Here is a 24405-nt window from a genome sequence, read left to right as displayed (position 1 = left end):
TGTCGAATTATAGTCATTTGGTTTTCCCCTTGTAGATTTTGTTTTGAAAATTTTTTTTGCCATCCATCTTCCTTCAATTCTATCTCTTGGTCAGTTTGCTTGCCTCCTTTTATACCTATCATCCCCACTTTCTTTGCACTACACTTTCCCTAAAATGCACAGTTATTTATGTATTTGATGTTTGCATTCATATTGATGCCTTGAATGAACAGTTTGGTTCCTGTTATGGAAACAGTTTGTTGGCGCTTTAATGCATTAATTTGTTATCACCATTCCCAAAATAGCCTCTTTTTTTTGCACAGAGACGTTCTACTTCACCCAAAGAGTGATTAGCACATGGAATTCACTGCCACAGGAAGTGGTGGCGGCTACAAGCATGGACGGCTTCAAAGGGGAATTAGATAAGCATATGGAGCAGAGGTCCATCAGTGGCTATTAGCCACAAGGTATAGATAGGGGCTCTGGGGCAAGTGATGCTCTGTCTTCTTGGTGCTTGGGGGGGGTCAACGATGGGAGGGCTTCTAATGTCCTGGCCCCACTCGTGGACCTCCTGATGGCACCTGGTATTTCTGGCCACTGTGTGACACTGTGTGACACAAGGAATTAATACCTTGCTGTAACCATTCAGCTTGTTTGCTGCATACACTCTGAAGCAAAAAGGACTACATAGTACAGACCAGGCATTCTGTGGAACTGTGCCAGAGTATCCTGCAACCTAATCTTATCCTGACTTTTATAGTTCCTTATTTTTTGCCCTCAAATGGTTTTAAGAATTAAGATGGAAAAAAGAACTGGTTTTGTTTTTGCAAAGATAAAAGGAAGAAGAAGTAACCTAGAGACTATTGATTGCCAGTAGAAGTATGCAATTCAGTTTACTCAGTTTTTACTATGGTTGCCAACCTATGGCTCCGGTCACACAGGCAGGAAACTGCGGGGGGGAAGCATGGCTGTTTGCCCCGGGGCAAACTAACGCGCGGTTAGGCAATCAGACCTCCTGTGGAGGTACCGTGGAGGTTCTGTGGGTAGGGAGAGGTGCCGATCACAGGACACGCCTGCGCGCAATGAAGAAGCGCGCGGTGCGGCAAACTGGTTTTCTTTTTTTGTGTACACGACAAATGCGCATGCTCCGTTGGGTGCGTGTGCGCATCCATGGAGACTTGGGGGGGGGAAACACCTTTTTCCCAAGGGAACATGGGCGGGTGCCAGATGCCACCGGAAACGTGATCAGACGCCCGCCCTTGCCCCGCGGTTTCTGGAAACTAGTACCTCCGAGGTACTAGTTTTTTGCTGCGCGTTTTCGGCAGGAAGCCTCGGTTGTGCCACGGAAGCGCTACGCTTCCCAGATGTGCCGGTGAGATCGCGCCCGGAAAATACGCCTGTCTTCCGTCTCTCTTGCGTGGCTAATGTTCCATGTGACCGCAGCCTTTGTAGCTTATATACACACTTTTTGAAAAAATCATGTAATAATCCCAGCAGAGTAAATGTTGAAAGCATGTTCAGTATGAAAATTTTAAAAAGGGTCAGTTTACTGTTGTAAAGCTTCAGGTAGTGTTTGCCACAACACCAGGTCTCTGTATGAACTATGATGGGGAAACTGTTGCTTAATAGGTGCACAAGTTAGGGATTGTCCTCCAACTATACTAGAGTCAGAACCTTCTCAGAGTGGCACAGACAACAGATAGGAAATATCTTTTGGAAATTTATCCCTAATACATTCAGCTACTTAAATAAAAATATCACACACAGACGTACAAGAGCTAGGAAACAAAGGGTTGAAGTGATCTTAAGAGATCAGAGACGATAGAGGGTGAAGCATTGATGGTTATAGACAATGCTCCCTCTAAGCTGTGGAGTCTTGTGAGCAAAAAATTCTACTTTGTGAGCTACTGGCATTAACGTTGTAAGTGAGCAATCTGGCTACTGCATAAATTAATTGGCTCTGGAGCCATCCTTCCTGAGCTAAGACAAAATGGTGTGATCTGGAGGGAAAAAACCTGTGAGCTAGCTTACACTAACTCAGAGGGAACACTGGTTATAGCGACCTTTTGAAGAGGAGAGTCCGTGGTGAAGAGCAGACGGCTTGGCTGGCAAGCACGTCTGTGAAGATCCAAGAGAGATGTGGGATCCAGCCAGTAGGTGTCCCAGGAGACTGAACCAAAGAGGGCTGGGTTTGGAGGCCAGATATAGGAAAATTATGCCTCCAGGGCAATGAGCACAACAGGGAAATGGTCCATAATGGACCATAATGGCTGGTAATGGCTCAAAAGGGGGGTTTGGACAAAAGAAATACAGGTTTGGGAAGGGAAACCTTTGTTAGCAAGGTGTTGGGTAATTGCAGTGTCTTGGTTCCATTAATGGCTGAGCTGTCACAGGAACAATGATGACAATATACCGTGGTCAGGGTGGTCTCAGTATGGAGGGCAAAGTCCGGAGGTTTGAGGTTTGATTGTTAGATGTAGAGCTGGAATGCAGGTATGCTGCTACCTTTGAGATGATGAAATTAAAGCATTGTCCTTTCACGATGATAGATACGTGCTTGCTGTGTCTGAGCTTGACGGCTGACTGAGTCAGAGTGATGATCCTGAGCACATGTCTGGGCTTGTTGGCTTTGCACACAGATAGGGCTCGACTTGCCCTACACCCAATTTGGCCCTAACTTGTCCGGGATACTCTCCTTCACATGGCAAGGGGAGGTTTGGCCTAACAGTAGCACTGTTGATCCAGAACAAATTTGAAAAAGAGAAGCCACACCTAGCCTTTTATTAAGACCAACCAAAATAACACCAATCATTTTGAAAACGATGGCATTCTCTGGAACTCTTCATCAAGTTAGATTTTGGGGGAGGGGCTGGAAAGAAAATGAAGAGTTTTCAGATCGTAATCTGAAGGCTTTTCTCCATCTTGTGTAGATACTAAGTCGATTTGGATAGGTTGCAATGCTGGGAGACTCTGGTCTAAGTTTGTACCTTTGGCTTCTGGAAAGAAGGGGATAGGACGAGAGAGTTTTTGAAGGAATTCTAGGAAGGATGGGGAGACATCTTTTGTTGATGCCAAGCTACCTACTATTAGAAATGAAGAGCAGTATTTTCCTGTCACTGAAAAAGTATCCAAAACTTCTAGGTTAGCAGGTGTGTGGAGGGCCTTATGAGCATGGGGCTTCAAAGGGGCAGCTACCTTCAGCTGGACTCTGAAGAGATGGCATGAGATTTCCTAAATCTGGATTTTAATTAATACCTTGTAATGTTTGTGTTTTTTATTATTTTTATTTTATAAACCACCACTGGCAGGTTCCTGGTATAGCAGCATTTAAAAAATCCTTAAAAAATGGGTAACAATTCTATCCCAACTACAATGGCTCAACTTCAGACATTCCTCGGTGAACTTAGATTATGAGAACACATTTCAATATGAGTTCAGTCATCCAGTTGGGTCCTTTCTCCTTTTGAAGATAATCTACGCATAATGGAATATATCTTAAACAACTTCAAGCCTATAATCCAGAGTTTGTCAAACTCATTTGTTACGAGGGTTGGATCTAACATAAAAGTCACTTTGTCAGGTCGGGCCATGTGTGCCATAAAATTTAACAAAGGTACCAGAGATATAAGCTTTATAAGGGATACAGGCAAACCTAATCAACAATATTATTTTTACTCGGAAGAATACAAACAAAAGCAATTGATTCCCAGCAGTGAAAGCAATTGATTTACTGGGATACCCATAAAAGCCCCAATCAATGTATTTAATCATATGCAAGACTAGTTTTTTCCCAAGAAATATCTTACATTTCCATACATAACAGTTGCTTGAGGACTGGGTAAGAGCCCTGGAAGGGGTGGTTCCACCCCCCGGGTCTTATGTTTGACACCCCTACTATAATGGCTTTACCGTATTGAATGGGGGACTGTTGTCATATTGCTTTATGATCAGGGCTGCAGCTCGTGGGTGCATCATGGAGTGCATCATGGAGCATTTTCATACATGCTGCATAATGCACTTTCAATCATAAGAATGTAGAAAAGCTAATGTTGGATTAGGCCAATGGCGCATGCAGTCTAACACAGTGGCCAAAAATACCTGGTGTCATCAGGAGGTCCACCAATCGGGCCAGGACACTAGAATCCCTCCCACTGTTCCCCCCCCAAGCACCAAGAATACAGAGCATCACTTGCCCCAGACTGAGAGTTCCTATCTATACCTTGTGGCTAATAGCCACTGATGGTCCTCTGTTCCATCTCTCCTTATATATAATTGAATAGTGGGTGCCAAAGTTCTAATTCTAAAATGCACTCCCTTAGTGTATGGCTGATGGCACTGCTCCTTAGCATATATCGCCACCAATCAGAAGGCAAAGCCCGGGTCCCGCCCACAACACAACTGCTGCGACAACCTGGTCTTTTGCATATGGAAGCTGATTGGACTTCACTCCATTCCACACCTCAAACTCCCCCCCCCGCAAGGCAGTTGGAATGTCAGTTGCATATGGAATCTGCTGTATTCTGGTGGTGTGCAGGTCCCAGATTCATGTTTTTAAAGCAGACTGACACTGTTTGCCCAAAGCCAGAGCCCTCTCCCAGAGCCTCTTTCTAGATCCCGTTGTATTTATTTCCACAACGGGCCTTATTTCTAGTATGTTTATAATTCCCTCTTGAAGCCATCCATGCTTGTAGCTACCACCATCTTCTGTGGCAATGAATTCATGTGTTAATCGCTCTTTGGGTGAAGAAGTACCTCCTTTTATCCGTTTTAACTCGACTGCTCAGCAATTTCATTGAGTGCCCACAACTTCGTGCATTTTCGTGATCATTTGCAAGTGGATTTTGCTATTTCACACAGTAAAATCCAGTTGCAAAGTGCATTGAAAGTGAATTGAAAGTGCCTTAGATCCCTTTTATGTAGACTTTTTAAACCTTCTTTTCTGCTCAGTGTAGAGTCAAAGTGGCTTAAAATGTTAAAACACACACTCACATAGATGTTACAGAATGACAAATTTACCTTATATCAAGAGGCTCATCCAGAGGCTGGAAAGTGGGGAAGAACAAGCAGAAACTGTCTCTTCCCAGGCACTTCTGCTGATTAACACACAAATATCCATAGCAAGAAGTGCCTTGAATCAGTGTTAGCTGTTATACTAGCTGTGCCTTCTGTGAATCAACTAAAGCTGATTAAAAGGCACCAAACACCACTGATGAGACCTGAGTATCTATCTGGAGCAGTATGCATAACAGTAGCTCTAACCTGTGAAAATGTTCCTTCAACAATAGTGTTTATGTGTGTGAAGTGCCATCAAGTCGCTTCCCATTTATGGGCAATCCTATGAATTAATGACCTCCCAAACGTCCTATCATTGCCTTGCTCAGGTCTTGCAAACTGAGGGGCCCCGTGGCTTCCTTGATTGAGTCAACCCATCTCATGTTGGGTCTTCCTCTTTTCCTGAGGCCTTCAACTTTTCCTAGCATGACTGCCTTTTCCAGTGATTCTGGTCTTCTCATAGCCTCAGTTTAATCATTATAGCTTCTAAAGAGAGTTCAGGCTTGAGTTGATCTATGAGTCTTTTTGGTGGTCCACAGTATTGGTAAAACTGTCCTTCAGCACCACATTTCAAAGGAGTCAACTTTCTTCCTTTCAGCTTTCATCATTGTCCAACTTTCACGCCCATATATAGTAATGGGGAATACTGTGGCATGGATTAACTTGCTCTTGGCCACCATCGACACATCCCTACACTTAAGAATCTTTTGTAGTGCCTTCATGGCTGCCAATAAGCCATTCGCAATCTCCTTCTGATTTTTAATAATGCAAATTTGTAAAAAATGCTGAATTGATTGGTTCTGAGTATGTCAGTCTTGGTAATTGGCTGTCTCATTCAGTACTTGATTCATTCTATTATTGGATAAGGAGACTTTTATACTAATGCAGGGGAAGAAATGGAAGTTACCACTATTGCTATAGGCCTTTTGGAGGGAGCTCAAGACATTTTTGTTTGGAGAAGGTTTTTGAACAGTTGAATGGAGTGGTGGCCGTTTGTGTTTCCTAAGGGGTTTTTTCCCCTTCACTTTTTGATGTACATTTTTGTTAGTTTTATTTCATCAGCCACCATAGATTACTACAACATTAAAACAATGAACCAACTAAACAAAATCCATGTGGTTGAAACACTGGCTAAGATCAAATACGCATTATAGTGCATCTTTGCACTTAGGGTGTAATTACTTCACCACCAACATTGCACTAATGCTAAAACTATCCAGTGGAGATTTTCTGAAGGGTAAATGGGCCTTTTATCTTTTCCCCCAGGAATAAGGCACTGTATGAGACAGGATGTTGGACTAGATGGACTATTGGTCTGATCCAGCAGGCCTCTTCTTATGTTCTTAAGAGAGCACTGAAAAGCAGGTGGTGACTAGAGAGTGAGAGGATCAATCTAGAGCAGCAGCAGCTGAAAAAACCCTCCCATGAGTCCCTGCCAAACTGACAATGCAAGTTCCTTCAGAAAGTTATCACATACAGATCTTAAAGCTTGGGCGTATTGATATGTAGGGTTGCCAGCTCCAGGATGGGAAATACCTGGAGATTTTAGGGGCGGAGCCTGAGGAGGGTGGGATTTGGGGAGGGGAGGGACTTCAGTGAGGTATAATGCCACAGAGTCCACCTTCCGAAGCGGTCATTTTCTCCAGGTGAACTGATCTCTGTCATCTGGAGATCTGTTGTAATCCCAGGAAATCTCCAGCTACCACCTGAGTTCTTCAGGTTCTTTATACGTAAAATGGCTTTAATGATTAAAAATAGCACACTTGGCCTTCTGGGAGGAAGACTCCAGAAACAAGGAAACAAACAGAAGACAGAAAAGAAAGCATCCCATTTAAAATACAAAAAATGTCAGTTGATCAAATCTCTCTCTCTGCTACCAGGTAAGACTCACAGATTCCTTGTGAGGGGAGGAAGCTCTCTGCTCTCATGGCTCCTTCACCCTGGGTGGCGGAGGGTAAGGCCTTAACAATGAACCCTTAATGTGATTAAATTTTGATTGCCCCTTTCAGCCGAGGGGCGGGGGAATATTCCCTTGCAATGCCAGTGTCTTGTAGGTAGGAGGCATTCAGAGAGAAGAAGCAGAGCATATGCTCTTTCATCCTTGCCCCACAGCTAGGGTTGCCAATCTCCATGTGATGGCTGGAGAACTCCAGCTATTATAACTGATCTCCAGGTGACAGAAACGTGGAGCTGGCAACCTTACCCACAGTTGAAGGTTGATAGTAGGCTTTGGTTGGTTACACACTCTTTGTAAGGTGAAAGAGGCCCTGGAAGGAATTCGACAGCCCATAGTGGTTCTGACCAGCTCACAGTGACTTCTACCAGCCTTGACTATGCTGCATGGGGCAGTGCTTTGAATAGATACAAGGCAGCTTCATATCTTCATAAATCTTTCAGGTGGTGATATTCCATGTCTGCATAAATGTTTGAACTTGCTCTTGGAGGCACTATAATTAGCAAGTGGAAGTTGTAACTGCTGTGGGAGAGTAGCGGCCCAGCATCAACCTGGACCGTCTGTCAGTTGTAAAATGCAGACTGGCTCTGAATTCACATGAGTGCTTTTAGGAGCACTAGTCTCTGTTTGCTGCAAACTGTAATGGCTTGTGAATGCTAATAATGTTACTATTTCAGCATGCTGTTTTATGTTTCTACTACCTATATTGTTTGTTTGTGTGTATGTATGTGTGTGTGTGTGTGTGTGTGGTAACAATTTCATTCCTCCTGAGATGCTCTTCTCCACATTCAAAAAATTAAAGTAGTTATCTCATCTCATCTATCCCAACCTGAGTTGGTGTCTAGTTAGGCCATGAAGAATGCCTCACTGACAGGGCTGTTTTGATCCACACATATAAAGAAGAAATTGTGATAATTTGGGGCAGGGTGGTGGTTTGACAATATTTTGTGGGAGATTAAAGGAATGGCAGGCTAAGCAGAAGATCACCAAGCCTAAGTGAATGCTTTCTCCTCCTCTCTTCGAAGTGAAGCTAATTGAATAGCTGAACCTTTGCTCTGTTATGTGAAATTACATTTCATGCATCTCCAGCTGCAAAATGGATCTGATTCAGTTCATCTATGTGACACCTTGCCTTTTTTTTTTTTTTGGTGCCAAAATACTTATTCAGTCTTGGCCATACCCTTGACCGTCCATTTAGGTTTTTGTTTTTAATGCAAATCCTGAAATTGTGTAAGAATTTAGGGAATGAAGGTCTGTTTGGGCTTGCAGTGCTTACAGCAGGAGAGGTGTGGCAAATTACTAGAGATTGTTGGAGGCTCATTTCTGACCCCTTTGGTGATGCGGAAAAAGGAGCAAGACAAAATATTAGCCAGTATTGCTCAAATAATTATAAGGGTGTTGGGATAAGATGTAAATTCAGTTAACTTTTTCTAGGAAGTATGTTCCATATGTAGTCTTCCCTAGTTTTCTGCATTACATATGCTTGCCAAATAGACCTGTGACAGTTGAGGGGCATAATCGTACTAGGGGAGGAGTGAGATTTCAACAGTCAATTTAAAAAAAAACGAATTAGCAAAACACTGCTGTACCACTTCATGCAATCAGTGGACCATTTCATTGCTGTGAATATTTATTTATTATTTATTATTAATTAATTAATTAATTCCATTTGTATCCCGCCCTCCCTGTGAACAGGCTCAAGGTGGCTCACATTAGTCAGTACAAGGTATCATAAAATCCACATAAAAACATTTAAAACATTTTAGAACAATCAGATAAACATAAAGTGCTAGTAGTGATTATCATTCCATCATTAATTGAGATGGCTTACTATATGATATACCAAGCAAACAATTTCTGACTCAGTGATCTTCTGGCGTCACACAATGGTATGGCTCGATCTCAAACCTAGGGCCGGCCCATAACCACAGGTGGTGGTGGTAGTGGTGAGGGCGACTCCTAATTGAAAGCCTGGTGGAAGAGCTCCGTCTTGCGGGCCCTGCGGAACTGTAGAAGGTCCCGCAGGACCCTGATCTCTTCCAGGAGCTCATTCCACCTGTATGGAGCCGTCTCTTAAAGCATCGTGCTGTAATAACTATAATTGGAAATAAAATGTGGGGTGATGGAGAGACCCTTTGGGCTTTCATATTGGCCTATTTTTTTCCTGGCAGTTATAAAGGATTCTGTGCTGCTTCTCATTTGCATGTCTGGATATTCATAGGCTAGGTGGGGCCTGGGGATCTCCAGGAATTAGAAGTCCTTTCCAGGTGACAGAGATCAGTTCCCCTGGACAAAATGGCTGCTTTGGAAGGTGGACTCTGTGGTATTATACCCCACTGAGGTCCGGCCCATTCCCAAATCCCTCCCTCCCCAGGCTTTACCCCCAAATTCTTCAGGTATTTCCCAGCCCAGAGTTGGCAACCTTAGCCATGCCTCATGTGCCATTAGTGACCAATAAGGCTGCACTTTGTTTATATGTTGTGAATTGTACAGGCATTTATTCAAAAATAAGTGTGTGAATTTACCCATTAAACATATACAGAAAGCAACTTGTGAATCTATACTTAGCAGACACCCAGTTTGATTAACAGATCACTGTTCCAATTATCATGGGATTTGTAGGGGATGCGTGTAGTGGAAGGATGGGCCTAGAATAGTTGTATATCCCTTCTTTTGTTGACGTAGCTATAGTTTATAGTTGTGGAGATGCACAGTGAAGGCTTAAGCATGTGTAAGGCACACTGAGTTCACTGGAGTTCATTACTTAGTAACTGTGCTTAGGAGTGCATCCTTAAAGAAAAAGGTCATGAGACAGTGTTTGAAGTTGTCTTTATCTTAAGGTTTCTAGTATCCAAAAAATCATGCCATAGTAAATAGCCTGTGGGTGTGCATTAGAAATTCTGCCACGATACAGAGAAAGAGGCCCAGAAAATAATCACTGTTCAGAGCAAGAAAAAGGCAGAAAAGATGAGTCAAATGGCAGGTCATGCATGAAAAGGGATGTGTCAAGGTCAAGCATAATGATGTTCTGAATGTGCTATGGAAGCAAGGAGGAAAGTTGCAGTCCATTTTGATCAATCAGTACCATCTCCCTTGTCCTGAATTGTCATAACTTTGCTAGCTTTTCTCTCCTCCTTGATAACATGGCACAATTTCTATAACGAACTGAGTTGCAGTGCTTTGAGAGTGGCCATATTGATTTTGATTTCAACAGCGTCTGAGAAGCTCTTTGTTGAACTATTTGTGTCTATTTAAGTCGTGTATGCCTGGATGTTTAAAGATGTTTGCAAGAATCAGGGCTATTTTTGGGCAGGAATACACAGTAATGGAGTTCCGGCTGACTTCAGAGTTGGCCATGCCCACTACAGCCAAAACCTCTGCGAGCGTGGCTACAGAGGGAAGGCCTGGAGAGCAACACCACCACCCCCGCAACTCCGAGGCAGGTGGGACGGGGGGGCCCTGGAAGGATCAGGGAGGCATTTAAATGCATCCCCATGCCTTCCCCGCAGCCGCAGGCGCCCGGGCAAGCCAAGGGAAGGCACAGGATGTGGCCTAATATGCTGATGAGCTGTGCTGTCAGGGTGTGGCCTAATATGCTAATGGGTTTCTGCTGTTGGGTGTGGCCTGTTATGCTTATGAGTTCCTGATACTGGCTGATTTGTTTTCAACTCCCTTCCTAACAATAAGAAGGCTTCTCTATGGGGAATGGGCTGCTGAGCTTTTTCTATAAAAAAAGCCCTGGCAAGAATCAATAAAATTCTGCAATACGGAACAGTACAGCATTAAAAGTCAGTTGTATCAATGAAACAATCAAGTCACAAACCCAGAACAACAAATCAAATCTGCAAAGAACAACAAGGACAGTTTTGCAACCCTTGTGAAATGACTTCAAAGAAAAGGTCTGCAAGACTTCATCGGACAAACTGTTATTTTGGGAGAGGTGATTGTAAGTCTAATGCTTGGTTATCTTTCAATGTTTGCTGCTTTGCTCAATTTGGTCGGGCATTTTCCATAACTGTGGTTCATAAAATCCATGAACCAAGAAAAACAGACTGATTTTCCAAAACTGTTATGCATATTTTTATATCTTGGGTAGCTTACTGTAAATATAGAACATTTATATAGTATAATATACTCTCCACTTCCCCGAGTAGAGAAGAGCCTAGAAGCAGGTAGGGTAGGGTTCTTGAAATCAGAGAGCACTGGAAAGTGAGATCCATGCCTTTATTATCAGTACACATACAGATGAATTATCATGAGCAAGTGTGGGTGTAGGGGTTAGAGTGCTGGACTAGAATCTGGAAGATCCCCATTCTGCCTGGGAAGCTCGTTGAGTGACCTTGGGCCAGTCATACCCTCTCAGCCGAACCATCCTCCCAGGGTTGTTGTGAGGATAAAATGGAGAATGATGTAAACTGCTTTGGGTCCCGTTTGGGGAGAAAGGCAGGGTATAAATGAAATAAGTAATGTGGATATAGCCCTATCTGCTCAGTTATGAAATTGTATGCACATGAAGCTGCCTTCTACTGAATTAGACCACTAGTGCATCAAGGTCAGCATGGTCTATATCAACTACTCCTGATCCCCCACCCTTTTTTACCGGAGATGCCATTAACCTTCTGCAGGCCAAGCAGATGCTTTACCGCTAAGCCACAGTCCCCCCACCAAATCATAGTGGAGTCATATGGATTCTTAGTGAATAGCATAACCACCATTGGAGAGAGGTTACAGACATTAAAGACTAATGCAGAACCATTTTGATGCTCCCGTTCATGCCATGAGAGCTAAATGTTTGTTTATTCACAGGACAGATTATTATTTAGTCGTTCCTAAAATCTACCTCAGTTGTGAGTGCTTAATTCTATATTCAAATAACATCTTCCATTTCCAGATAAATTAAAAATGTTGAATCTCTCTGCTGGAGGATTAGTAAGACTTAATTAAAATATTGTGACTGTCATCCCTAGAGAATGGGAAAGCCCAACACTTCTGCTTTGGAACACTTTTCTGGATTTATCTTTAAATAAAGCTTATCTTATTCTCAGTAATCATTGTTCACAGAAGCATGTACGTCTTTTTCTTTTCTTAAATGTGCTGATTCGTGTTTGGCTGGCTGTCAAAACAATATTTGTCATCTATGGTAATGTTGCTGATGACATTGCTGATGAAAGTAAACAGAAGATGCTTTTATTTAAAATGCTCCAAAATTTGAAGGCAAAGGAATGACACAATAATTAAGTCGTCTTGGGGGCAGTCTGTGATTTTTTTTTTTAGACATTGTATACACAGCACAGTAAAAATGATGACTTTTCATAGTAAAAAGAGGCATACGGTAAAACGCGTCAAGAAAGTTTTTTTACTTGCTTATGAACTGCTTATTAAATAACTGGAAACAGGAATGATCTGTGAAGTGCAGAAAGTAAAATAGTTGGATTCAGGACTGTGTATGCTCTTAGTTTTCTGTGTTGGGAATGGTGTGATTAGAACATGTGGAAGGGCAGGGGGAGCAGTACCTGTCCCAGGCTGGGCTAGGGTGAAGATGCGGGAGTCAAGTCCGGTCCAAGGTCATTGCCAGGAGAGTCAGAGCGAGAGCCAAATCATGAGTCCGAAAGAGGGGCTGTCCGAAGGAAGGGTCAGGAGGGCAGGAATCCGAGCCAGAATGGGTGTCCAAGAACAGGAGCTGAAGGTGGATGTGAGGCACTCACGGAGGTGACTTGTTGCTTCCACAAGAGCCCAATCCTGAGTGGGAGTTATATAGGCCTCCAGCCAGGCTTCCCGTGGCAATGGTGATGCTCCTGCTAGTACCCAGGACTTGGCGCTCGCCTTCCCTACCACCGTGCATCTCAGCTGCGGGTGGCTAAGTCTCTGCAGAGCTGCTCTCTCAGCCAAACCACCCATGGAGGTGAGTCAGGCGGCAATGTTCCCTCTAAGCTGTGGAGTCTCATGAGCAAAATATTCTACTTTGTGAGCTCCTGGCATTAAACTTGTGAGCAAGTGATTTGGCTACTGCATACATTAGTTTGCTCTGAAGCTGTCCTTCCTGAGCGAAGACAAAAATGTGTGAGCCGGAGGCTAAAAAACTGTGAGCTAGCTCACACTAACTCAGCTTAGAGGGAACATTGTCAGGCGGGCTCCCCGGTTGCACCTGTACCTCATCAGCTGCTGCAGGACCAGGTGTGGGGTTTTCAGGCTCAGGTGCTGGTGGCAGCAAACTGTCAACTCCTGAGGAGTCAGAGGGGCCAGCTTTTGGTAAGTTCCATGGGCACAAAGCCTGTGTGTGTACACCCCTCACTCAAACACTTCACAGAACTATTGGAGTTGGAACTCAAACACTGCTTCAGTCACATGCTGTCACCACTTATTCATATCTATCTATCTACTGGTCTTGGGGGTGCTGCTGGACTCAAGCCTCATTCTCACATCTGTTGGTTAGCTCTCACATTTGTGTTCCAAATTATTTCTGTTCATTGATCTTGCTGCCTTGATCCAATCTCAGTTTCACTTATGCATCGTAACTCTGACTGGTCCTTCCTGATGCTTCCACCCCTCCCTTCATCTTCCTGTATGTAAGGCTTGAAGAAATTTTGTTTCAATTTGTCTGAGAAAGTGTGCATGCACATGAAAGCTTACACCTTAAATAAAACTTTGTTGGTCTTAAAGGTGCCATTGGACTCAAACTTTGTTCTCTCTGTCTCATCTATCATCTATCTGATCTACATACCGACACATACAAAATATTGTTCTCTCCTCTCTGTCTTATAGACAGATAGATATAGATATCTTGTACGCATCTGTGTATTTATTTCCCTGAGACCATACACATCCAGTCCACGTGGTTGAGCAAATAAAAAGTTAAGTTTTATTTATGGCTTAAATGCAACATTGGAATGATTCAGGTACTTTACAAAGTTTCTCTTGAACCTTTGAACCATAGCTCTGTTCAGGCATTAAGTATTCTTTGGGCTCTTCGTTATTCTCATTTTTGTCACTCATTTGTCCCTATTTATCACATGTGTTTTTCTCCCTCTGGTACTACTAGAGAGAGCAAAACACATTGTGGGGGAAAAGCAATAGGAACACACAAGTGATGAAAATCAGAATGTGGAAGAGCCCATTTTTTACAAGTCAGGCTTTCTCTTGGCCAAGGCCAGGCTGCTGTTCTGTCACACACTGGCTTAAGCTTTCAGCTCCTTTCCAAGCTAGTTCTAATCCTCACTCTAACTGAACTATTGTCTTTCACTGTCAGCCACTCTTTAAACGGCATCTCCACGACTATTAACTGTAGCCTCTCACCAAGATTCCATCAGCTCCCATTGGCCACTCTCAGCGACAGGTGGAACTTGCCTAGTCTGTCATACTCGCTGAGGAAAAAAACAATACTGATTAAAACTCTTGTAAAACTCAAGAAATCTGTGGTCCAGAAAGATAACTGAAATGTTAAGTAATGGAAGGGTGTTTTTTTTTTTTTAATTTTGTCAAATAGTTTCTTAAACTTGAAGGAGAGGTGAGTATTAATTTCTACCAAGATGGTAGTAGTCAGTGTTCTGCTTGCTGAAGCGACACAGTCTTCTCATTATAGGTCTCCTGCCTTAGATTGTATATAGAGAGGTGACTCATTGGAGCCAATGCCAGAGTCACACTTGCACCCCATGTCAAAAGCTTATGCCACAGGGAGGAACTGGATGCATTACAGTGTGAGAGAGAACCAGTTTGTGATGTACCAGATTGGTATCAAAGAGTACCATTTGTTGACATTTCTGTTTTGAGCTATTTTTCTATGTTTTTAATTAAAAGTAGTTCTTTTTTGCATATTGCCATTTAAAACCCATACTCTGCATGGGATCTTATCATACAATTATCAGTTACAAGAGGCAAAGAGAGAAGAAAAATATAGGTGCCAGAAGACAGTCACTCATTATAATAGATAACGTACGTTCTCATTCTGACTCATGTTTGAATTTAATCTCTTCATATAATGAACACGAGGAAGCCAGTATCTTCCAGATGAATCAGTTTTCTGCTTCCCTTCTTTAACTGTCTTTATAATCATAGCTTAACTGTTATTGATACAGCCCACAATTTCACTAACTACTTCTACATACTGTGCTGCCATACAAACATTGTTTGTCCAAAAGTGGAGGTTAGCTTAAAAAACTTTGTATTGGAAACCAGTGTCCTGTCCTTCGTTGAGACCATCTCTTTAACCAAGTGAAAATAATTGGGGTATGAGAGGTAACTATATATATCCTTTGTAATGCTTTTTTATTATTTTTGCTGGAGTTGATTAGCATTGAGGCTATTTTATCACATATAAATGAAGTCTCACTATGCCTTTTGACAACTTGTGCATTATCAGCATTTGTTATAAATATTTTATATTGTCTCCAAGTTGTCTTTGCAATAGGACCTGATAACTGTTTTCTCTTATATTCTGAGCTGTCAACCCACAAACATTTTACAGAATCTTTACTCTTCCATTCCCTGGAGATCAGTCTTCTATTTTACTTCTTTCCCCTTCATTGTCCCAGTTCTTTTGTTTCTCAACAGCATGCAACACAATGGCTCTTTCCCCCCTTTCACAAACCCAGTCTTTCAAATTAATTTAGTGGCCTCAGTATCCTTTGTTGTCTTGTTAATCTCTCTAAAGAGTTTCTGATATGGAGATGCTGATTAAAAGAGGTCAAATCTTTATTATTATTTTTCCTGATGAACTGGTGACAGAGCACAGCCATTTACTATTCTTTATATGTGCCAGCTCTGTGATTCTCCCCAGTATCAAAGGCTTTCAGTCACTGATGAAGCCATGCAACTTTGAAGTCACATTTGTGATTATGTTGTTCAACTTCATTTAATATTAGCCGGTCATAATGACTTGCCTGGAAGCCTATTCAGCATTTATATTCAAAGTGTCTGCTTCAAAAGCCTCTATTTAATAGTTTGATTTCTTGTAATGAAACCTTGTGCAAATATAATTTACATGCTGACTTATAGCAAACTTCCAGATAGGGGTGGCTCTCAATGAAGAGCATTCCAAATTTCAAATAGTCATTGCTCAGGAGAGAGATTATCTTTGGGTGGGCTATTTTAATAATGCCCTTTACTAGGAATGATGTTTTGTTTATAATTTAGCCAACATAGCTCAGTGGTTAGTGGATATTGTGTGGAGGAGTCTAGTTTCAAACTCTACATGCTCAAGTTAAAGTAACTTAAGGAGAGAGGTTGGAGAAGCCGTTGTGCTTTGGATTGCCAAGTACCACTGCCTATTGGTAGACTAGATGGACCATTGAGCTCTCTTACCATAAGAAAGTCCATTATATGGTTATAATGCCATACCAGGTGTTTTGTAATAGAGAATCACCCCCCAGTAGAAGTTCCTCAGTTGTTGCATGTACCATTCAAGACCCTCCCTCCTCTCCAAAAAAAATCTGAGGAAACACATTTTCCTAGCAGTCCAACTGCAATCCTAGTTACTATTAACCAGGTTCCCTGTCAGTGTGGGTTTGTTAATGATCTTTGAATTCTGGTTCTGATCTTGCTTATTGTAGAAATCCTGGTTAGTGGTAATCATAGGTAAAGTGGACAGATATAACACTTTACCGTGGTTAAGAATGGTTGGAGAAAATGATGTTTAGGAGGAGTTGGAGGGACTGAGTACATAAGACTGCAGCCTACTCTAGCTGTTGAGATTGGGAGTACTACATCTGCACCATGGCAAAATATGTCACTGAAGTCAGTCTGCATCTTATGTATTCATTCATTTAATTCATTTATAGTCTGCTTTTCTCCCCAGTGGGGACCCAAAGTGACTTACATCCTTCTTCTCTCCTCCGTTTTTATCTTTACAACAGCCCCGTGAGGTTGGTTAGGCTGAGAGTGTGTGACTGGCCCAAGATCACCCAGCAAGCTTCCGTGGCATGAGTGGGGATTCAAATCTGAGTCTTCTGGATTTCTAGTATGACATGCTTAAGCACTACAGTCCACACTGGCTCTCATTTGGAACTTTTCAACTATGGAAATGAGTTCTAGAAGCAAAACATACAGCAGGCTTATTTTATTAACCTCAATTGAAGATCTGTTACAGCTGATTATAACAAGTTATTTTCTTGGTCGTGGGAGCACTATTAGGCCAAAATCGTGTTCTGGTATCAGTAATTGTGGGACACCGGTTCTACAGGATCCCCCCCCCCCAACCAGCAAGTAAATTGATTAAACTGCTTGCCAGAGCCCCCAAAATATGAAATTTGGTTTACCAAATTTAAAGTTCTCATTTAGAATTTCTTGAAAAGTGCATCTTCAGCTTGGCAAAAATGAAATATGCTATCCCTGGTATTTAGAAGTAGGAGGAGAGTGGAGGCATGCAAAACAAGGTCTTTAGTTGATGCCACAGTGGTTTATTTTTGCTTGTTTCTCCTTTTGTGACGAGCTTTGTTTTGTTAACTGAACCTGGCCAGCTGGCTTCTATTCCCAAATCCTTCCTAACCTAGGTATTGATCAAACTACAGATATGCCATTGCTCAGAACTGATGTGCTGTTCTAAGTGTCCTATTGATTTGATTACACATTGGCTAGCTTTTACACTACCGACTCATAAGTACTTTTTTGAAATAGTTAGCCACAGCTGGAAGCAGTGTTATGTCGAGGATTAAGAGAGGCCTTCCCCTGATGTTACCTCCTAGCACTGGTATTCAGAGGTTTGCTGCCACTGAATGTAGAAGTTCCTTTCAGTTGTCATGGCTGGTAGCCACTGATGGATCTCTTCTCTATTACTCTGTCTAATCTCCTTTAAAAGCTGTCTATGCTTGTGTTTGTCACTGCATCCTCTGGTAGTGAATCACACAATTTAATTACTTGTTGAATAAAGAAGTACTAATTTTTCTCTTTCAATCTTTTGTCCATGAACTTAGTCGGGTACCCTCAAGTTCTAGTACTTTGGGAGACTGAGAAAAAAACTTCTCTTTCTACTCCATATAAACCTTTATAATTTCCCTCAATTTTTTCTCAAATGAAAAGCCTCAGTCTCTTTTAGCCCTTTGTCATATAGAAGGTTGTTTCAATTCTTTAATCATCTCGGTTACTCTCTCCTGGACTTTCCCCTACTCTATCTTTTCTTGAGATAGAGCAACCAGAATTGTACACATGGATTTCATCTAGGATTTATTGTTTTTAATAAGACTCTAACTATCTCATGTCCTCGTACTGATTTATTGAACTCAATTAGGGATTGGTGGATGGACAGGTTGATCATGATCCAAAATAGACAGGGATGTGATGGAAGTGGCCATTGGCTTCACCCCAAGGACAGTTGGGCTTATTGTGACCGACAGAGGCATGAGATTAATAGAATGTCCTCCATTATGTCAGTGTTTTCTCTTTCTATTCGCAAATAGCTTGTGGGACGCGTCTGCATTTTGAAGCCTCATCAGGTATACTAGTGGTCAGCCAAAGGTGGTTAACATTCTGGTAGAGGTTCTCCTTGCTAGTGTCAGCAGTAGTAAACAATCATGTTCAACATTATTTTAAAATAGGACTTCCGGTCTACGAAACAGCGATGGCGCACGCTCTCCCCACAACGGGGAAGGGCGAATCGCACACCAGCAGCCTGGAGGGGTGTCATCTCAAGTGACACCCCCGCTGAGCCTTTGCAATAGGCTCCAGGCCAGGGGCGTTTGAGGGGTTGCCTCTTCGATGGTGTAATGCCGGAGAATTGAGGCTCCCCTCCGCCCCGACGGTCCAGTTGCTGAGTGGCCTTTGGGCACAAGCTGGACTGACTGGGACAGGTGCCAGAGATCAAGCGAAATGGCGTAAAACCGAGCGTGGTCAGAGAAACTGACCAACAATGAACATGAGTTCTGAATAAAATGGAGTAGTTTGAAAAGCGATTCCCCCCCCCCCGTGGTTGAATAAAGAGATTGCGAAGAGGGACGCCTCTTATGTGAATGAGCGACTAACGGACACGAAGGGGGAGAGGGGAGGAAGTAAACTGAAAGTGTTTTGAGAGACTTATCTGAATTGCGAAGTCTTTTGGTGAGTTTTCTGAGTTGCGAGGAAGCGGCAGAAACTGTAAACAAAATGGGAAAGATGGCTGCCCAGCAGAGAAAGTTTAAAACGAAGCCGGGCAATCTGAGTCCGAAACCGGAAGAGGGAGCAGATGTCCTCAAACTCCTGGCGGATATGCTCAAGCCGGTGATGGAACAACTCAGTGGTATTAACCAGCAATTGACTGTGATGAATAAAAACTTTGCAGCACAGCAGCTTCAGCTGAAGAGGGTGCTTAGTGAGATCATTGCTCCAGTAGTAAGCTTAACAGCGGATGAACTTGTAAACAAAATGGAGTCAGCCTATAGGGCATACTCCAATTACATTAAAAAAAAATAGCCTACCTAGAGAAATAGTGGTCAGGTTTTCAAGAAGACAAACCAGAGATGCCATTTTAAAAGCAACATCAGCAACTCCACTGAAAATGGGAAATGTAATCATCAAAACCTTAAAGGACATTCCATTTGAAATTAGACAGAAGAGGAAAAATTACAAGGACTTTCCTTCAAACTAATGGGATATTGTACAGGTGGGCGGTTCTGGAGGGTGTCATCTTTAAGATCAACGATAGAAGAGAGAAGATAGACTCCACTTTTAAAGCTAAAGATTTTTTGAGACGTCAGCTGGGGACAGATGAAGAGTCCAAAGAGGAAGAAACGAAGTCTAGTGACTCTGCTACCTCTGGAAGCAGAAAAGGGTGCAGGACCTGCCAGAGTGGTATACTATTTCAGAGACAGAAAGCCGAAGTAAAGGCAGAAGGACTTGGAAAATGGCCTTTTGAAGTGAAGAACAAGAAGATGATCAGAGATTTCTCTCATAACAACTAATAAAATAACATATAAATAGTGAATTGTTATAAGCAAGAACTCTACAAGTATATTGTGATATTAACACTTATAGTACTAACATTTTTACTAACAGTGAAAAGATCTCCTCTTTAGGTTTTAGTTTAGTGTGGTTTGTTTTCCTTTATCCTTAGTTTCCTAATATTTCTTTGTAGTTTTTGTAGTATTTGCAAAATAAAAAATATCCCTCCGGGGATTTAAAAAACACACCCAAAAACATTATTTTAAAATAAACATTTTAGTCACATTTTGGTTTTTTAAAACTAAAATAAAGAGATGCGTGTTCTGGATAGGGAATAAAGGTTGGTGCCTTTGTGCAGCTGTAGTGAAACCTGAGATCCCCCCCCCCCCGTTGTCATGTACTGCCAACATTTGCACAAGAAGAGTAGGCTTTTATAACCCCCTTTTCTCTACCTGAAGGAGTCTCAAAGCCACTCATGATCACATTCCCTTCTCATCCCACTACAGGTACCTTGTGAGATAGGTGGGGCTGAGAGAGTTCTGAGGGAACTGTGACTGGCCCAAGGTCACCAAGCTGTCTTCATGTAGAGAAGTTGGAATAAAACCCGGCTCTCCCGATTAGAGTCCACTGGTCTTAACCACTGCTCCACTACACCACACTGCCAGTTTCAGTTAACTTCTTCATCTTAGTGGAACAGTGGTTACAACATGCCTTTAAAAAGCACATTATTGTAGACTAGGCATTATCTTCTGCTTTTGATATCAGTACTTTTTCGAAGCATGTTGTGGTAGGGTATGTGCTTTTGTGAGTCACTGCTCACTTCTTCAGATTTATTTCCATTTATTCTTTGCATCCTCCCAGACTGAATCCTCCTGTACCAAATTGAGATCTAGGTTTCCAGTCTCATTACCAAAGCTGCTATAACCACCCATCTGCATATCACACCCAATCCTGCTATTGCCATTCAGCATCTGAAATCATCTTTATAAAGTTTATATCTCCGGTACCTTGTGTTATATGTCATTTATGTCAGATCCAGCCCTTGTAACACATCAGTTGGACACCTCTGATCTAAAGGCTTATCAGGATAGTGGAAAACTCTGGGGAATTTCAGACAGGCGATATCTCCCGGTAGGGAACCAATTCTCAACCGGGTTCTGGTCTGTCATTTCAGACAGAAGCCGGTTGAGAATCAGTTCCCTACCGGGATCTGACTGCCATTTCACACACAAAAGTCTCTGTTCCGTATAGTTAAAACCGCTGCAGAGTAGTCTGCTGTTCCCTCTCTTGGTTCCGCTACAGTTCTTTCCCGCCTTTTTTCGCCCGTGCGGGCTTTTTCTTTTAACGTTCGGCTTATATCGATATATCGATATACCGGAACCCCCTAAGGAGTGGCATTCCATTGGGTTCGTTATTGCGACCATTTGAGGTTCTGTTATAGCGATATATCGATATATCGCTATAAGCCGAACCTTAAAAAAAAAATCGCTCACCCACGCGGGAAGAAAACAGCGGGAAACCAAAGTGGTGCATGTGTGAAACGCCAAACCGCTTCTTATCCGGTTCCTTTCCGGTAGGGGCAAGCCGTGTGTGAAACGGCAGCCCTGTTCCGGTTCAACTGAAAACGGAAGACTCCCGGCTTGAAACCGGGAGAAACTAGGTAATGTGAAATTCCCCCCTGTATTATAAGGGCTAAAACTCATCTCCTCAGTGACAACATATCTCTAAGCAAATATTCATCCATTGTGTTTGAATTAATCAAGTCACAGTCAGGTTTTCCCACAAACAAATACTAAACAAGGAAATGATTTTCTTTGAAGAAGGAAACTAGCAGATAAAGTTAATTTAATTTGAAATTATCACAGGACTCCTCCAAAACAAAGGAAGTCTTAGGTATATGAGGACTGGCATTTTAGCCTCAAATTGGGTTCCCGTTTTCTTCCAGACTCCCCTCCACCACCATTCCAAAACCAAAACAACAGAATCAGGTGAATTCTCGTTCAATCTCTCCCCTCCCTCTTTCCTACTGTTCTCTCTCTTCCTGTCTCTCCCTCTCCTTTGCCACTGTATCCAGCTTTGGACCAGCTTTCCACAAGTATCATTCAACAGCATCATTTTGCTCCATCTTCATTCTTCCGTCTCACCACCCAGAGACCCACATATCTCCCCATCTCCAGCCATTTCTGCAACCCAGCAACTTTTGCTCACTCCCATCCTCTGTACCATCTAAAAGTGTAGCCCCCTAGAATCAGTCCCAAGTGATTTCTAGCCCCCATTGCCTGACACCTACATTGGCCAGCCTCTTTCTCTTGGTCCCTGCCAGAATCTAGCACACATCTCTTCCTCAGCTGGATCCCTCAAAAGAAAATTTGAGGGGCATGGCATCTTACAATAAAATAAAACAATAATCACCATATATTTGAAATTGCCATTATTGCAGTTATGAACTGCTACTGGTTAAGTGATGTCTGTTCCTTTTTTAAAAAAATGTGTTCAGTTGTTAGTCACTAAAGCTTGCTGTTGCTCATGAGAGGTGTCTTTGTTTCCATCTCCTTTGGGGAAGGGGCAATCCAGTTACACACAGGCCTAAAGTGATCTGTAGACTGTTGGGCTGTGCACTGGTGGGGATGCCTGCACAAGTTAGCCTTACGTTGTGGGTAACTACCTGGCCTCAGAAGGCTAATGTGAGGATATAGTGAAAATGGGGAGAGAATCGTACAGGCTGCCCTGCATTCCTTAGATGGCGAAGAGTAATGAAGTGCATACAAGTTCTGGCTCTTTGATTAGCCTCCCAAACTATTGCTTCATACAACCTTGATGTCCATACCATGCTAAGTGCCTAATTATCATCTTTAAATGTGTTTTGAAAAAGCCATTGCAGTTGTGGCTATTTAATTGGAAATAATTATAGAGGCCATAGACACACATGCCAGCAATTGCTCAATATTACTTTTTCTTTAATGTGGTAGCAGATGTGCTGCTAATGAACAGTCTTCCTTAGGGGGGAAATAGTTTTACTTGTATTGATGTTGCTTCCACGAAACATCACTTCTTGTAATGTTCTTGTGGAACCTTCAGGGAGGGCCAAAACTCCGTGGCAGAGCAGATGTTGCGTGCAGAAGGTCCCAGGCTTAATCTCTAGTCCTGTTAAATGATCTCTGGGAAGAGGCTGGTAAAGACGCTGCCTGATATTTTCTTTCATTCAGTGCAGAAAGTGCTGGGCTAGACTGACCAATGTTCTGAATGGTATAAAACATGTGGAAGCCCCAACAAGGAATGCATGTGAGCAGGCTGGTACTGGTGTTACTAGTTGGCATGGAGGTTCTGTTCAGAAAAGGATGGCTCCACAGCAAACTAATTTATCCAGTAGCCAATTCACTTGCTCACAACTTTAATGCCAATAGCTCACAAAGTAAAATTTTTGCTCACAGGACTCCACAGCTTAGAGAGAGCATTGGTCCCAACTAGTTCACCCTTCGCCAATTAACCACAGCAGTAAGACACTGGTTTAAGACCAAAGGTTTAAGATAGACTCATCAGACATTTCAGATAAAGAGATGTAGATCAGCGTGTCATCAATGCATTAATGAAAATCTACTTTACAGCAGCAAATGATTTCTCCTGAGGGCTTTACATATAGATTCAACGGCATGGGGGATAAAACAGCACTGTAGAATGCCACAAGGCAAGTCCTACATCGGTGATAGTTGGTGACCAAAAGCAACCCCCTAAATCCTGTCTGTAAGGGCTGATTTAAGCCAGTCTAAGGGACATCCCTTAATCTCAACTTCCAGGCACCTCCATAAAATGGCATGACCATAACAAAAGCTGCTGATAGATCTAATAAAAGCCACACAGAGGCACATCCTTTGTCTGTATTCAACCAGACACTGTTCAGTTTAAAGCTATCACACCATCTCCACTCTATAGCCTGGTCATATGAAAGGAGTCCAGGGCAAATGAGTTATCCAGAAAGGTCTGAAGTTGTGTTCTTAAGATTACTCTCATCTATTTCCTACAAAATGCAATAAGTATCAAATGAACAACAAGAGACCTAGATGGGAGAAGTTTTATTCCGGTGGGTTTGATTGAACAATCATTTCCGCTGATGAAAGGGATTTTCTTCTGTGGCATAGGAGTGTCTCTCCACCCCCCCCCCTTCTTGCTGCAGTTCAAGGTGCTCCTCAAAGTGCTAATCTTGGGAGACAAGGACCCTAAGGAGCATCATAAGGGGCAAACTGGAGGCCTGTAGTGGAAAGAGGGAATCGATGGAAAGCCTCCCCCCTCCATTAGTGGGAACATCTCTCTGGATCCTGCCCATTGCTTTTAGAATCAGTTTACAGGAATATTGATCATAGTATCTGGTGAGAAAAGATATTCACTAAGGTTGGATTTGGGTGTCACAACAGGCTGATATTGATTCTGAAAGTGCATGAACCAGGGCAGCAGATCCTAATGGGCAAAACATATAGAGATAAATAAAGAAAGCAAAACTGATGTTCTATCTCCTAATCCAATTATGAGGCTTCTGATGAGAAGAAGTTTCCTCCACCAAGCTTCAATTTTCAATATTGTCT

At 42.5% G+C, this 24405-nt stretch overlaps 1 protein-coding gene across 1 annotated transcript in view; it reads left to right on the top strand.

The window, feature by feature from the left end:
• MAGI1 (membrane associated guanylate kinase, WW and PDZ domain containing 1) overlaps positions 1-24405 on the top strand; it is a 664522-nt gene that overhangs the window by 254376 nt on the left and 385741 nt on the right. The gene's annotated exons all lie outside the window — the stretch shown is intronic.

Source organism: Gekko japonicus, unplaced genomic scaffold, assembly GCF_001447785.1.
Source record: "Gekko japonicus isolate JY-2015 unplaced genomic scaffold, Gekko_japonicus_V1.1 scaffold307, whole genome shotgun sequence".
Taxonomy (NCBI): Eukaryota; Metazoa; Chordata; class Lepidosauria; order Squamata; family Gekkonidae; genus Gekko; species Gekko japonicus.
This window is presented reverse-complemented; position numbering and strand designations above follow the sequence as displayed.